Consider the following 16,399-nt stretch of genomic DNA (forward strand, 5'->3'; position numbering starts at 1 on the left):
ATACAAATAACTCAATTTCGTTTCTTTTTATGGCTAATATTTCATTGTATACATGTGCCACATCTTCTTTATCCATTCATCCAATGATGGACACTTAGGTTGCTTCCATGTCCTGGCTATTGTAAATAGAGCTGCAGTGAACATTTTGGTACATGACTCTTTTTGAATTATGGTTTTCTCAGGGTATATGCCCAGTAGTGGGATTGCTGGGTGGTATGGTAGTTCTATTTTTAGTTTTTTAAGGAACCTCCATACTGTTCTCCATAGTGGCTGTATCAATTTACATTCCCACCAACAGTGCAAGAGGGTTCCCTTATCTCCACACCCTCTCCAGCATTTATTGTTTATAGATTTTTTGATAATGGCCATTCTATATGGAATCTAAAAAAAAATGGTACTGATGAACGTAGTTGCAGAGCAGGAATAAAGAGGTAGACATAGAGAATGGACTTGAGGACATGGGATGGGAGGGAGAAGCTAGGGCGAAGTGAGAGTAGCATCAACATATATACACTGCCGATCGTAAAACAGTTGGCTGGTGGGAAGAAGCAGCCGCATAGCACAGGGAGATCAGCTCGGTGCTTTGTGCCCACCTAGAGGGGTGGGATAGGGAGGTTGGGAGGGAGGCTCAAGAGGGAGGGGATATGGGGACATGTGTATGTATGTGGCTGATTCGCTCTGCTGTGCAACAGAAACTAACACAGTATTGTGAAGCTATTATACTCCAATAAAGATCTGTTAAAAAAAATAATTGTGGATCCTACAATTCCCCTTCAACTATTGTCTTATTTCTCTGTTTTCCTTTACAGCAAAACTCCTTGAAATACTGCATGTATCCACTCTCTCCCATGCCTCTCCCCTACCATTCCCTCTTGAACTCCTTCCCATCAGCTTTCACACCCACTGACACCACCTTGTCAAAGTGACCAGCGACCCCAGGTTGTTGTTACATATGCAGTCAGTTGTCCATGGTCGTCTCACTGGACTGGTCAGCAGAATTGGCGGTTAAACCTGATGTGCTTCTTTCACGCGGCTTCCACTGGGTCTTCTTCTTTTCCACCGGCCTCTCCTTACCATCTATTGCTGGTTCCCCATCATCTCCCCAATACTGGGATGCCCCCAGGCTCAGCCCTTGGACGTGTTTTCTATCTGCACCTGTTTCCTTGGTGACCTCAACCGATTGCATGGTTTTAAATACCATCTACGTGCCTAGGACTCCCACATTTATATCTCCTGCCTGGACCCTTCTCCTGAATTCCAGACTCAATTATCCACCTCCCTACTTGACAAACTCCATTTGGAACTCAAGGTGGCTTCTGGCTTCAGACAGTGAGGAAATGAGGGCCTCAGTTAACAGCCCAGGGAGAACTGAATCCTGCCAACAGCCACTGACTTTGCCTGGAAGTGGGTCCTCCCCAGTCATGCCTTGAGCAGACTCGGGCCTCTGCCACTTCCTCGATCACAGCCCCACGAGTAACCCCAAGCATAGGGCCCCAGTTAAGCGGCTCCTGGCTTCCCAACTCACAGGGACTGTAAGATACTAAACGGGTGTTGTTTTCAGTTGCTAAGTTTTGAGGTAGTCTATTATACAGCTACAAGCAACTAAAACACACAGAGAGGTCAAGTAACCAGCCCGAGGTCACACAGCTTGTTGGAAGGGAGTCAGGATCCAAACCCAGTCTATCCCCTAGATCTTGTGTTTTTAAACTTCCAAGAATACCACCTCCCAAAATATTCTGCATCTTGAGTTATGAGGTGCATTTCCACCAGCACCTCCATGAAGGAGATGGACACTTGGGAGCCCTGTCCCTAACAGGTTGATGGGCCTCTTCCACTCATTCACTCAGCTGCCAGATGTTGGTTCTCAGGCTCCAATCGGACCGCATCACTCGTAGATTTAAAGCCCCATGGTGACCTGCCCATCCCTGCACGGTCCAGAGCCAGTGCCCACGCGTTTGCTGCACACACCTCCTGCCCCCAGCCCACAGGCCTCCCGCACTGGTTCCTTCCCCCCAGATGGCTGTCCCATCCCCGTTTTGGAATTCTGGAGGAGCCTCCTTCCGCCCGCTTCGCACCTTGGTCAACCCCTCCCCTTCATCTTCACCTCCCCCTCTCCTGGCTCCCAGCCATCAGCATTTAAACAAGCCAGGTGTCCCCTGCCTGAATAAACCAGAAATAAAGATGGAAAAAGCCATCACCCCCACGGCCACCTCCAGCCACTGGCCTGACTCCTCCGTACTTCCTGGCCAAGGAAAGAGCTGTGCACACGTCTTGTCCCAGCTTCCTCTACTCCTGCTCACCGCTCCGCCGCTGCTTTGCAGCTTCTGCCCCCGGCACACGGCCGCAACAGAGGCCACTGGGGCCCTCCTCCAGCTGAGCCAAATGGATTCTTCTCGAGTCTTCCCTTCCCGGGCTTCTCTGCAGCGTTTGGCCCTGTTGACTGCTCTCCACCTCGTGAGCCTCTTCCTTCGCTCTTGGCTTTCTGGGCACTTGTGCACCTGTCTCTCTGCTTCCACCCATCAGCTCCTCGTCCTTTGCAGCCCAAACGGAGGCTCCCCAGGCGTCGGCCCCAGGTCCTCTTGTCTTCTCCTCCATGGGGAACCCACCCCGAGGTGAACAATGCCCACGTTCATTAGCTCCAGCTCAGACATTCCCTCACCCACTGACATCCCATGTTAGATGGACCTTGGGCCCATCACACTGTCATACCCAGGACGGAACTCATCACCTCCCCTCAGGCCTGCAAAAAGTTGCTCTCCTCCTGTGAACCCCTCTCTGAAGATAACATCTCCATCAACCCCATTGCCAAACCCAGAATCCGAGGATTCAGCCTCCGTGGCCCTCCCCCTCACCAGCCCCATATGGCAAACTGGGCACACCTCCACCATCCTCCATCTTCATACCCTGCTGTTTTGTTTCTGATCTGGTGCCTATTATGTGATCTCTCCCCGACTGTCCTTCTTCCCCATGAGAAGTCAGCTCCCTGAGGGCAGGGCCCGGTCTGTCCAGTCCACACCTGTGCCTGCAGCACCAAGAGAGACCAGGCATTTGGCAGGCACTCCAATATTTGATGAATGAAGGGATACAGTTTGCAGTCAGTTTTCTCTGGAATCTTTGGCTGCAGCCTGCCTTCTAAGATGCTCTTCCACTGCAACCTGCATGGCCTGGGGGTGATGGTCTGAGAGGGATGGGGGATGTCTGCAGAGACGCAAACTTTCTCCTGCACTTGACTCAACCAGAAGCCCAGGTTAGAACTAAATCACTCCTTTGGTGTCCAGCCTGGAGCAAAGGAGAGAGAGAATGCACTGCAGCAGGAGGAACGCAGGGCCAGCAAAGGAGGCATCCTGGGCATGGTCAGCTCAATAGTGGTCCCCAAAGATGTCCACATCCTATCCCTGGGGCCTGGGAATATGTCACCTTACAAGGCAGAAGGGACTTTGCAGCTGTGATGAAGAACCTTGAGATTGGGAAGTTACCCTGAATTATCCAGGGGGACCCACTGTAGTCACAGAGTTCCTTATAGGAGGGAGGCAGGAGGGTCAGATTCAGAAGACGTAATGACAGAAGCAGAGGTCAGAGTGGTGTGAGCCCAGGAACAAGAGCAGCTTCTAGAAGCTGGACAAAGCAAACAGATTCTGCTCTAGAGCCTCCAGAAGGAAACAGCCCTGCTGACATCTTGATTTTAGGACTACTGACCTCCAGAAATGTAAGATAATACATTTGTGTTGTAAGCCAGTAAGTCTGTGGTGACTTGTTGTGGCAACAATGGGAAACGAATACAAGTAGTACCTACTCTTGCCTACCTACCTACCAGGTGGGTGCTGGCCACTTCAACGGCCACTTCCTTGCTTATGGACTGAAAACTCAAGTTAAAAGCCTAGCTGCCAATGTGATGGTATTAGGAGGTACCTAATTAGGGGTAATTAGGTCTTGAGGGTGGAACCCTCATGGGTGGAATTAGTGCCCTTACATAAGAGGCTCCAGAGAGCTCTCTTTCCACCCCGTGAGGACGCAGGGAGAAATGGATAGTCTGCAATCCAGAAGAGGGCCCTCACCAGGACCTGCCCATGCTGGCATCCTGGGCTCAGACTCCCAGCCTCTGGAACTGTGAGAAATAAATTTCTGTTGTTTACAAGTCCTCCAGCCTATGGTACTTTGTTATAGCAGCCCCAACGGACGGAGACAGCTATCCATGGTGTTCTGCAAAGCAGGCCCTCTTGTCTGCATTTTATCCATCAGGAATCAGAGGCTCTGAGAGGTGATGTGACTTGCCCAGGGCCGTGTGGCTGGTTGAAGCTGCACTGCTTCTCCAGGGCACCTCCACCTGTTTGGGCTTCAGTTTCTCCATTTGTCTCATGAACTGATTTGAGTAGATCAGCCCATCCACCAAACACAAGCTTGGTTGAGTTGTTAGTACAAGTTCTGGGGGGAAGACTTGGAGGAAGAAGGTTTATGCTACAGTACCTTTGGAAGTGCTGAGTGGAAGTTAGAAAACCTTTCTTGCTTTTTGCTGCAGGCCTTCTCAGAGCCTCTCAGAGATAAAAGAGTACTGTGACTGCTTGAAAGCCAGAGAGTGTATGCAGCATTTCCTAACCGACTGACCCATGGGACCATTATGAACAGAACATTGCTCGGGACTAATGTGGGGGACATCCCGCTCTGAAATGTGGACCTAGATGATCTTGACGGTCTCTTCTCATCTACAAAGGGCCAGGGTTCCACTAGATTTAACCCCGTCAGCAGGTCTGAGGCTGGTCCTCATTCTGCCATGTTCTGCTCCTGAGAGGGAGGCCGGGTGGAGGCTGCCATGACGCAGTCCTCCTGTGAGTTTCCTATAACTGCACTAACAAACTACCACAAACTTATGCCTTAAGACAACAGAGAGTCACCATCTCACAGTCTGGGAGGTCAGAAGCCTCCGCACTACAATCAGTGTGTTGGCAGGGCTGCATTCCTTCTGCAAACTCCAGGGTTCTTCTGCCTTTTCTAGCTTCTGGTGGCCACTCACATGCCGTGGCTCATGGCCCCTTCCTCCGTCTTCAGCGCCAGCAGTGGCAGGTCCAGCCTCTCTCGCTGCCTCCCTCTTCCACTTTTAAGGGCTCTTGTGGTTCCACGGGACCCACCTGGATCCCCCAGGCTAGTCTCCTGATCATAAGGTCAGCCGATTAGCAAGACTAATTCCATCTGCAACCTTAATCCCCCCTCTCGAGGTAGCATCCATTCACAGGTTCCAGGGATCAGGGCGTGGATGTCTCTGAGGGGCCGTTCCTCTGCTTCCCTCAACTCTTTTGCTCGACTCTGAATTCAGCACAGTAACGGTTCTCATTCCTGCGCTGGTTATTCTCTCATCACAGCTCTCAGAGCGGCGGGCTCCCATCACCCCACCTAACAGGAAACCGAGGCTCAGAGGTGTGAAGTCACCTGCCGAGGCCACCCAGCCAAGAGCAGTCAGGCTGGGACTCACGTCCGCATCCACCCGTGTGCCCTTGCTCTTGGCCACCACGGGTGAGGGTCTGTCACCCGCCATGGACCAGCTCCTCCCCCAGTGAGAGCCCCCGGCTGCTTCACGCGGAACAGCGGACATGGTCCTAGGCTCCGCACATCGTTTACACAGACCAGTGTGTACAGCCTCCCTGACCTGGGCCTCCCCGCCTGGTGTGTGGAAGGATCCAATGTGCAGAGATCCCGCTCAGGCCTCACTGGCTGAGTCTGTGTGGCTGCCCTCGAGGGCTGGTGGAGGGGCCGTTCTCCTGCCTGTATTATAAAGCCGACAGCCGGGGACATGAACTTGCATCTGCTGAGCGCCTGGGCCAGGTGCTCACACAAGGGTTTGATGCATCCAAAGCCACCTAGAGACTTCTAGTAGCATCATCCTCACTGCACAGCCGGGGAAACTGACAACTGGGTTAGAGCTCCCATTCCCTCATGCGTGCACTCAACAATATTTATGTACGCATGTACGTACGTGCGTATGTATGTATGTTTCGTTGCTGATGTTGTTGTTTTGGTTTGGTTTTGGTTTTGGCCTCACGGCATGTGGGATCTTAGTTCCCCGGAGCAGGGTTCAAACCCACTTCCCCTGCACTGGAAGCACGGCAACTCAACCACTGGACCACCAGGGAAGTCCCTCAACAATATTTATTGATGTTGAATATGTGTCCTGCATAAGGCAGGGTAGAGCTCATATTCCAGCTGGAGACAGACTGTAAACAGTAAACAGAGAAGGGATGGAGTGCCAGGGAAGTGGGAAGTGGTAGAGGTCAGGGAAGGCGGGCTGGAGTAGGCGGCGGGGTGGGAGCTGGAAGGGTGGCTGGTGGTGTGATGGTGAATGTCATGGTGCGCCTGGCACCCCACTAAGCCCGTTCCAGGAATCGTGTCACTGGAATCACGTCCAGAAATAAGTCACCCTGCAGGGCAGGTCTCTCCTTGTTTTTCAGGTGAGGTGGGAGGCTCCATGGGGACCCTGCTGATGACCACACAGCATGAAGTGGCAGATTTAGGACCTGAACCCAGGACTGTGTGCGCCCCATGCAGATGTACCCATACCCCTGCCCCTGCCCCCAGAGTGGACCATAAGGCCACACCACGGGGTGGGGGGAGGGTGCCGCCCATGAGTCTCGGATCTTTGGGGTCACAGTGCTACATCAAAACACAGCCAGGGGCTACCCTGGTTCCCCCAGCAAGACGGGAGGAGCAGCAGATGGGGGAGAACCGGTCAAGGAGATTTGTTTTCAGGGTCTAAAAACCTGAACCTGGCCACGAACACTAGTGCGGAAACGCATGTCTTCTCCCTGTGAATAGCACGCGCCTTAGAAATCCAACTTCCTTCCCCCATCAGGCTGGAGGGGGCTGACCTCCTGGCGGCTGGAACCCCGAAGTGCTCCCTAAGTGGGTACAGCTGTCAGCTTCCACTTTTAGAAACATTCACGTGTTACCGTGACATTAAATACTTTCCTTCCTAATGAGCATTTCCCCCCCAGACATCTGAATGTGCAAAGATATATCCTCTGGGCCCAGCCAGGGCAAAGTCTGTGCAGAAATTTCCCTTGATGTGCTCTGTGGTGACCTAAGTGGGAAGGAAATCTGAAAAAGAGGGGGATATACGTAGAGCTGATGCACTTTGCTGCACAGCAGAAACGAACACGACATTGTAAAGCAGCTATACGCCAATAAAAATTAAAAAAAAAAAAAAAGAAAGAACTGTCCCTCGATGCTGACACCGAGGCACATTGTAAGGCGAGGGGCTTCTCCCGGCCTCTGCAGGACGAGACAGGGACTCTCAGTAGAGCCCTACTGCCCCCTAGAGGGACGGATCCCGGAGGCCCAGATGGGAGGAGATGCCTGTGGGCCTGGGGCTCTCCGTGGGCCTCCTGCAAGTGCCCCAGCTTCTCTGCCCCTTCTCACCCCAGGACCACCTTTAGCCTGACCTCCATCCATCTACCAAGTCAACACGATGTAGGAGACCCCTGGCTCCGCTGGCCGGTCCCAAAGTTCCAAGGACTCAGCTTGCTCTGCCCAAAATAGTGGCCAACATGCCCCGGTACCTCTGCCAGGCCTTTACAAAGATTTCAAGCCCCAAACCCTAAAGAGAATAGGTGTCCCAGGCCCCCAACCTGATTCAAACAAGCCCCAAGTCAAGTTGTAAGATAAGAGTAAGGAACTCCGAGACGTTCCAGAGTTTTGCATGATGACTAATTTTAGGTCCTTTTTGTTTGTTTGGTTTTTAAAATAAATATTCCTCAATTGTTAACAAAAGTTTTTGGTGCATGGCTCTCTGCCAGTGTGCCAATAATGTTAACATTTAAGTATTCTTTTCGGAGGATTAGCTATGGCTTATGAAGCAAGCACTGGGAACACTGCAGCTGTGAAGGCTCCCCACGGGTTTACTCACCCAGTCCTCAGGATGGTTCCAGGAGACTGTGTTTTTGCCATCACCACTTTATACACGAGGAAACTGAGGCAGAGAGGGGTAAAGCAACTGTCCAAGATCACACAGCCAGGAAGTGAGAGGGAGGTTCCAACCTGGTCCTTCTCAGCATCCAGGGTCCAGCTATGTGTCACGTCTTCTGCAAAGCCTTCCCTGACCTCCCTGGTTGGAGCTGGTCCACCCTGACCCACCCCCAACCCTGCTGGTCTTGCCCCTCCCCCCTTCTTTTGTAGTTCTGCCTGCCATGAGCAATGGTGTAACTGCTTCTGTTGGGTCTACCTCCCTCCACTGCAAAGTCAGCTCTGAGAGGGCAGGAACTGGACCTGTTTGCATTGCTTCAGTCTCCCCAGGACCCAGCACTGAGCCTGGAACATGGCAGATGTTCCCTCAATATTTGGGGAAGGAGGGAAGGGGGAGAGGGAAGGAGGGAGGGAGGGAGAGAGGGAGGGAGGGAGGAAGGAAGGAAGGAAGGAGCACAGTTTCCATCCTCAGGAAGCTCCCACTTGATGGGGGGAAATAGGCCTTATTGGCTGTATTAGGTTGAACGGTGGCCCCCACCCAAATACCCACCAGGAACCTGTGAATGTTACCTTATTTGGGAAAAGGGTCCTTGGCGTTATTAATGATCTCGAGATCACCCTGGATTATCGGGGTGGGGGGCTAAATCCAATGACAAGTGTCCTTATAAGAGGAGGAAAAGGCCACGTAAAGATGGGGGCAGAGGTTGGGGTTCTCAGGCAACAAGCCCAGGAATACCTGGAGCCACCAGAAACCGGAGAAAGCAGTGAAGGATTCCTCCCAAGCTAGAACATTCGGAGGGAGCGCGGCCTGCTGACACCGTGATTTTGGACTTCTGGCCTTCAGGTCTGTAAGTGAACAAATTTTGGTTGTTTTAGGCCACTTGGTTTGTGGCAATTGGTTACAGCAGCCCCGGGGAACGAACACATTGGCCACCCATGGACGGTTCATCAATATTCAAACACCCCACAGAAGGGCTCACAAGATGCAGGCACTAGGGGCCAATCAAAGGAGCTGCTCTCACAGAGGAGTGGCCAGCTCAGCTTTCCAGGCCTTTGGGGCACTTGCCTCCGCCCCCCCCCCCCCCCCCCCCCCGCCCCGCAGGGATGCCAGACGCCAGGCCTCTATTGCAGTATCAGTCATCGTTGCTACTATGATCAGACCTTCACAGTATTTTCTCACCCACCTTTTGGATTTCCTAGAATTCCCTTTTCCTTCAGTTCACACCCCTGCCATGTGGAGCGACCTCTTCCTCACAGGTGCTTAACTCACCTAAACACACAAGGTGCTCGCTCCCCTCCTGTGCTGGTCCACCCCCACCCCCACCCTGCTCAATGCCAAAGCCGCCTCCCGCTGGGAGCTTTCCAGAATGCCCTGGTTGGAGGTGATTTCTCCCACTCCGTTTCTCCTAGCCTGTCTCTTCCAACAGCCTGTGGACTTGGGGAAGTGAAGGCTTCATGCCCACCTCTCTGCCTACCAGCTGGCACACAGGGGAGGCATAGCAGTGAATGAGAGCCATGTCCTTGGCCAGCCACAGCTTTCTGCTGCCCTCCACCTGGGTGCAGCCAACCTCCTGCTTCCCTTTGCTGTTAACACTGACCTTGGACCCCGCTCACGCCCTGCTCACCACCTCTGGCCACCCGCTCCCACCTCGCTGGTTCACAGCTTCTCCCTCAGGGCCAAGCTGGCTTTGCCTCGGGGCTTCGTGTTCCTAAAGAGACCGCTGGTCTACCCACCCTGACCTCCCAGCTTCTGAGCAGTACCTGACAATGCCACTCAGACCGCAAAGCCAAGTGGTACCTGCCTGACAGGATGCTGCGAGAATGTATAACTCCCTTAGAACGGCATGGGCCGTACGTACGTAATAAGGACTCAGTAGTATCGGCCAGTGTCATGCGATGACGACCACGATGATGACAGTCACCACTATCACTCCCAGCTGGCCCCATGTCAATGCAGGTATCCGGGGGTCTGACAGGGGACGGCATCCCAATTTTGACTCAGGCCAATGACAGCCCGGAGAGCCGTGTGGGAAGGCCCTGGTCCTGGCCTTCGTCCACTGTGTCCTTTCTCGTTCTGCGTCGGTTTCTGTGGTGCTGTCAGATGTTTTCAGAATGATGCGAGCGTACTTCTGAGGTCAGCTTCTAATCAAAAACGACTTCTAGACGGTGCCCTGGTTTAAAAAGAAAGAAAGAAGAAATGGAGTGAGTCATCATCCAAACCATTTGAATGAAACAAAGACACAACAAACCCTCTGCTTTCCTCTTGCGCCAGAACAGATTATCTCAGTCCTGCGGAGCCCAGCTGGAGGGAATTAAAGGCGATCTCCGGTTCGCCAGATAGGAAGGCGGCACAGCAGACCTGCCGTGACTCACGGCGAGAACCACAGGGGTGTAGTTGATTGGGGCAGAGTCTGGAACCCTTGGAGGGAACTGCAGCCAGGGCAGCGACTCTGGAGGGGGCTCTGGGGGCCTGACACTGATGGGTGGAGGAGCCAGGAGGCCGAGGGACTGCAGACCCAGGGAGCAGTCAAGGGGTTAGTGTGAAGAGACCCCAACACTGCAGGGACTGCCACCCCACAATATCTTCCAGGGAGCTGGAGGATGCTGCCAGACCTACGTCGGGTTTCACAGATGTGCTCAATGCCCCTGATGATGATTGGAGCTGCAGTGTCAGCAATTCCTCTTCTAGATTTTCCCAGAGCCCACCAACCAACACAGTTGCCCTCGGGGAGAAGGGCGAACACAGCCATTTCCCAGGATTCTTGGTCTCCCTTTTGGAATGTTGCGTCTGCCAAGGTTCTGAGCTTGGAAGACTTTGCCAGACAAACTTTTCCCGGGAGTGGGAGGGAAGCTTAACTGGACAGAACTGAGGAGATGGGCTGAGGCGGCGGCTAGAGGTGGGCTCCGACCCTCCACCCTGACTGTTATTCCAAAACGGGTAACTTCTGCTCGGAGTTGTCAAGACGACTCACCGCATTTAGAAAATTAATTTTTTTGGAAAATTGAACTCGTTTCTAAAATGATAGCAATAACGCATGCACATGATAAAATATTTTTTTCAATAATAAAGTATTCGCCGCAAACACGAAGACGAATGTAGTATCTCAGGATATAAATATGTGAGGGGGAAAAAAAGTAAGGCATAACACGAAGTATCTTCTTCCACCAGAGTACTTGAGTACTTCCCCAGGGGTGTCAATTCTTGGCTTGGGTTTTCTAGTTTTTCTGATGGTAGAGTTTACCTTTAACGGTATGTCTACTTCTCCTTCTTGATTCATCAACCTTAGACTGTATTGAACAACTCCTTCAATTGAAAGATAAGGAAAATAGAGTAGTTACTCTGACTTCTGTCTGTTGTTACCCCTTCCCTCTTATGTACGTTAGTTATATTATTTTTACTTCGTGGACCCTGAGGTCAGTATGTCTGTATTCATATCCCACCTCTGCCACGTTTTGCTGTGTAACTTTGAGCAAGTTACTTAACCTCTCTGTGTTCCAGTTTCCTTTTCAGTAAAAAGGGGGATAATGACAGTTTCTGCTTCATAAAGTTGTCATGCAGATTAAAAGTGTTAATTCATGTGAAGCAATTATACCCCAATAAAGATGTTAAAAAAAATACCATAATGATGCTAATTAAAAGAAAGTTGAAGTAGATATATTAATTTCAGACAAAATAGGCTTCAAAACAAGCAAAATAATGAAGTATAAAGAGGCACATTACCCAATTATAAAGGCGTCAATACTTCTAAAAGACAATTCTAAGCGTGTTTGTATCTAACCATAAAACGTTAAAATACATGAGGCAAATACTGATAGAAATGAAAATAAAAACAGGAAATCCACTATAAAAAAAAAGTGTTAATTCACACTAAGTGCTTAGAACAGTGCCTGCTATATAATGTCTCGATGTGTTACTATTGTTTCTCACAATTCTGCCCTAGAATTTAGAACTAAATCTTCTTTGAATTGTCAATAGGCTGACTCTAAAAACTGAAAACTAATAAACAGCACTGACATCACCAAGTAAGCAATATTCATTAAGTGTGAATGAACCCATGCAGAAGGAAATATGATTCCGAGTCACTGAAACTTTACCACTCAAAGGAGAATCTTCCAAGTGTCAGGTATAACACATAGTATTTTAGTTTCTTTCTAGTATTCTTTGCCTCTTCTGTACAGTTGTCAACTGCCACTTTTAAATAATGTATATGCCATCCTCTTTCTTAGATTCTTTTTCAGGTGGTTGACATAAATCCTTGGGCAATGTTTTCAAATAGAGTACATGGACTGTGAATTTTTAAATTCTTCGATGTCTAAGAATATCTTTATTTTGTTTAGTTATATAAGGAACCCTAGATTGAAACTCTTTTACCCTCAGAACATGGAAGACATATCCTCATCATCTTCTGGCATCCGAGTAGATGACAAATCTGGTGTTAATCTGATTTTCAATCTTTGGTAGTTTACCACTTTAAAAATTATTATTTCCAAAAGTCTGTAGGGTAGCCTCTTTATTCTTTTTTTAAAAACTTTATTTATTTTATTTATTTTTTTTTGGCTGCGTTGGGTCTTTGTTGCTGCACGCGGGCTTTCTCTAGTTGCAGCGAGCAGGGGCTACTCTTCCTTGCCGTGTGCGGGTTTCTCATTGCGGTGGCTTCTCTTGTTGCGGAGAATGGGCTCTAGGCGCATGGGCTTCAGTAGTTGTGGCTCATGGGCTTTAGAGTGCAGGCTCAGTAGTTGTGGTGCAAGGGCTTAGTTGCTCCGCGGCATGTGGGATCTTCCTGGACCACGACTCGAACCTGTGTCCCCTGCACTGGCAGGCAGATTCTTAACCACTGCGCCACCAGGGAAGCCCTTTTTTTAAAAAATAATTTTAAAAATATATTTTATGTATTTATTTGGTTGTGCCAGGTCTTAGTTGTGGCAGGCAGGCTCCTTAGTTGTGGCAAATGTCCTCCTTAGTTGCGGCTTGCCAGCTCCTTAGTTGTGGCATGCAAACTCCTAGTTGCGGCATGCATGTGGGATCTAGTTCCCTGACCAGGAATTGGCCCCGGGCCGCCTGCATTGGGAGCATGGAGTCTTAACCACTGTGCCACCAGGGAAGTCCCGCCTCTTTTTTCTTAATGTTTTAAAATTTTCCCTGAGGTCTATAGGTATGCATTGTAAATGGAACCAGGTGAAGCATGTAATCTGAGGACTCAGGCCTTTCCTGGAGTTCAGGGAAATGTTCCTCTCATTTCTTTTATTATTTCCTCCCTTCCAGTCTCTCTCTTCTTTTGAAATTCCCATTTCATAGCATCTGGAACTCCTGGATTCATCCTCTTTGTCTTGACTTTTCTCATACATTTTCCAGCTTCGTCTCTTTACATTCTGGGAGATTTCTTCAATTCTGTCCTCCAGATCACTAACTTTATCATTGGCCATGTCTTATTTCTCAGCCCACTCATCGAAACTTTCAAATGTAATCCTATTTCTCATTTTCAAGCCTGATTCCTTCTTCTCTGACTATTCCATTTTCACAACAACCTCTTCTCATCAGTGCACTCTCTCTTGAATTCTCCTGAAGATACAAAGTAGAATGAAAATGATTTTTCTTCTCCCTGAATTCTCTATGCTTATTTCAGAGTGAAGTATTCCATTTATCCACTTTGATCCTTCCCTTTTTTTTTTTTTAATGTTTTATTTATTTATTTATTTTTGGCTGTGTTGGGTCTTCATTGCGGCATGAGGGCCTTCTCTAGTTGCGGTGAGTGGGGGCTATTCTTCGTTACGGTGCACAGGCTTCTCACTGTGGTGGCTTCTCTTGTGGCAGAGCACGGGCTCTAGGTGTGTGGACTTCAGTAGCTGTGGCACATGGGCTCAGTAGTTGTAGCTCGTGGGCTCTAGAGCGCAGGCTCGGTAATTGTGGCACACGGGCTTCAGTAGTTGTGGCACGTGGGCTCTAGAGCCCAGGCTCAGTAATTGTGGTGCATGGGCTTAGTTGCTCTGCAGCATGTGGGATCTTCCCAGACCAGGGCTCAAACCCGTGTCCCCTGCATTGGCAGGTAGATTCTTAACCACTGTGCCACCAGGAAAGCCCTGATCTTTCCCTTTTGTAATGTTTGTTTTCTCCGTATCTCCTGAGATCCCTTAAATGTTGTTTTGCATTTAAAAATAAAGGATCAACTTGGTTAATAACTGTAAGAAGCATGGGTTTCTTCTGCAACTATATACGCTTTCCTTTCCCAAGGGGCCTCTCCTTGGGATGGTGGGATAAGCCATGGGCTGTGTATATGTGGGCAGAGCACACCTACCAGCGAGCCCCACTATAACGTACAAGGGCAGAGGGCAAACAGTCAGGCCAGGGAGACCCCAAATTGCCAAAGCAAAGAGGATTAAACAAACACGGGGTTTGCTTTTTCTGCTAGAAGGAAGTCTGCAGTAGGCAGTCCACAGATGGTAGGGCTCAGTGTCATCGTCAAGGACCCAGGCTCCCCCTGGGTACCCCCTTGTCATGTTTGACAGATGCTGCTGCACCTGCAGAAACTCCTGAGCTTCTGGTAGGAAGAGGAAGACCAGAGAAGCAAGAAGGGAGGGTGTTTCTATCAGGAAGCTGAACGCTGTTCCAGATATCCCCAGCAGATTTCTGCTCACATTCACGGTCTCAAGGGATACTGGGAGATCAAACTTTTTAGCCAAGTGCTTTGTGATCTTGACCAAAGCAGGGTTCCTCTTAGGAAGGAGGAACGAGACTAGAAACTGACTAAGCTATTAACTGTGTGTGTGATGGGTAATTCTGTATCTTCCCACCTGGGAGGAGCTGCTTATTCTCCCCTCCAGCCCCATGTCTGTGACAGAGAGCTCCGTTTTCTCTCCTCTCTCAGCCCTATGGCAGAATTGCTATTTGTCTCCTAATATTAACATTCTCCCTCCTTTTTAGTACTAGGACTCCCATTTTTACTGGGCACGTGGCCACCTAGAACGACCATATTTCCCAACCCTCCTTGCAGCTGTGTGGCCAAGTTCCAGTCAATGGGATGGTGGCGAAAGTCAAGGTTCCAACTTCTGGGTGTGTCCATAAAAGGAAGAGGGTGTGTGCTCTCCCCTCCCCCCGTTTCCCATTGGCTAGTCTGCAGGCATGGTGGAGAGTTACCTGGAACACCCCTAGGGGTGGCGGAGCATCAGGTCAGAGTGAATGAGGACCTGATAGAAAGAGAGAAAACGAGAGATAGAGAGCTAGAGGAGGGGAGGAGAGAGAGAGAGAAAAAAAAAGATATTAATCTTGTTTTAACCCTTGTTATTTGAGCCATTGTTGCATATCTTAGAAAATGACAATCCAAACAGCCACCTTAAAGATGGCTTCTCAGGCCCATTTTTTCCCTTAAATCACTATCACTGGTTGTGGAAGGAGAATAACGGCCCCCTAAATGTGTCCACATGCTAATCCCCAGAACCCGTGAATGTTTCCTTCTGTGGCAAAAGGGGCTTCAAAGATGCGATTAAGTTAACGATTATGAGATGAGAAGATTATCCTGGATTAATCACAAGGGTCCTTGTAAGAGGGAGACAGGAGGGTTGGAGTCAGAGAGGGAGATGTGATGACAGAGAGACTTGAAGATGCTCCTGGCTTTGAAGATGGAGGGAAGAGCCACAAGCCAAGAAGGCAGGAGGCTTCTGGAGGCTGGACAGGCAAGGGAACGGAGCCTTGCCTTCAAGAAGGAACTTGGCCTCGACTTTAGGATTTCTGAACTGCAGAACAGTAAGATCCTTAATTTGCATTGTTTTAAGCCATTAAGTTTGTGGTAATTTGTTACAGTGGCCATGGGAAACCAACACACTAGTTAAGGACACTGTCCATAAGAAAACAAAAGTAGCCATTTGTAGTGTTTCATCCAACACTCATAATGCAAATTCATAGGCAGATGAGATTTGTGCGCTACTCATTTAACCTTTACAACCCTGCCAAGGAACTACTCCTATCTACCCCATTTTACAGATGAGGCACTTGAGACTCAGAGAGGTTATGTACACCATCTAAGATCACACAGCTAGTAAGTAGCAGAGCCAGGATATGTTCCTATGCGTTGTGCTCCTGCCTCCATCTTCAAAGACTTAGGTTCAGAAGAGAACAGTACACAGTGAAACCCATGACCTGTGGGTCAAGCTGGGAAGTCATGATTTGTCAGGACATCCTTCTAACCTCCTAAGCCTCTCTCTTCTGGTTAAAAAGAGTCTTTGCTCTGCTGACGTTTGGTAGCTCAGAGACCCCTCATCTGCAGCTGCCCATGAGCACACTGCAGCCTCTTCCCTCTGTTTGGGAGAACAGCTCTCCTGTGATGACAGAGGCATGAGTCAGGGGTGCTGATGGGGGCCTGGGGCCAGGGGACCCTCAAGAGCAGCTGTGCTCAGGAAACTGCAGGGGCGGGCCCTCTGAGAAATCTGAGAGGCTCCCCACCCCATTTCAACACACCCT

The 16,399-nt window shown here is 49.8% G+C and overlaps 1 long non-coding RNA gene across 11 annotated transcripts in view; it reads right to left on the minus strand.

The window, feature by feature from the left end:
- Nucleotides 1-3,784: 3,784 nt before the first annotated feature.
- Nucleotides 3,785-16,399, minus strand: part of LOC113609585 (uncharacterized) — a 162,096-nt gene continuing 149,481 nt past the window's right edge. For 2 of the 11 annotated variants that reach the window (XR_003428700.1, XR_003428701.1), the window contains exons 6-8: nt 9,807-10,118; nt 7,892-8,793; nt 3,785-5,385 (exon numbers count right to left, since the gene is read on the minus strand). This is a non-coding gene — a long non-coding RNA (uncharacterized LOC113609585). The other 9 variants (XR_003428710.1, XR_003428702.1, XR_003428706.1 and 6 more) reach the window with 9 other exon arrangements.

Source organism: Aethalodelphis obliquidens, unplaced genomic scaffold, assembly GCF_003676395.1.
Source record: "Aethalodelphis obliquidens isolate GAN/ISIS:26980383/991018 unplaced genomic scaffold, ASM367639v1 scaffold57, whole genome shotgun sequence".
In the NCBI taxonomy this organism is placed as follows: domain Eukaryota; kingdom Metazoa; phylum Chordata; class Mammalia; order Artiodactyla; family Delphinidae; genus Aethalodelphis; species Aethalodelphis obliquidens.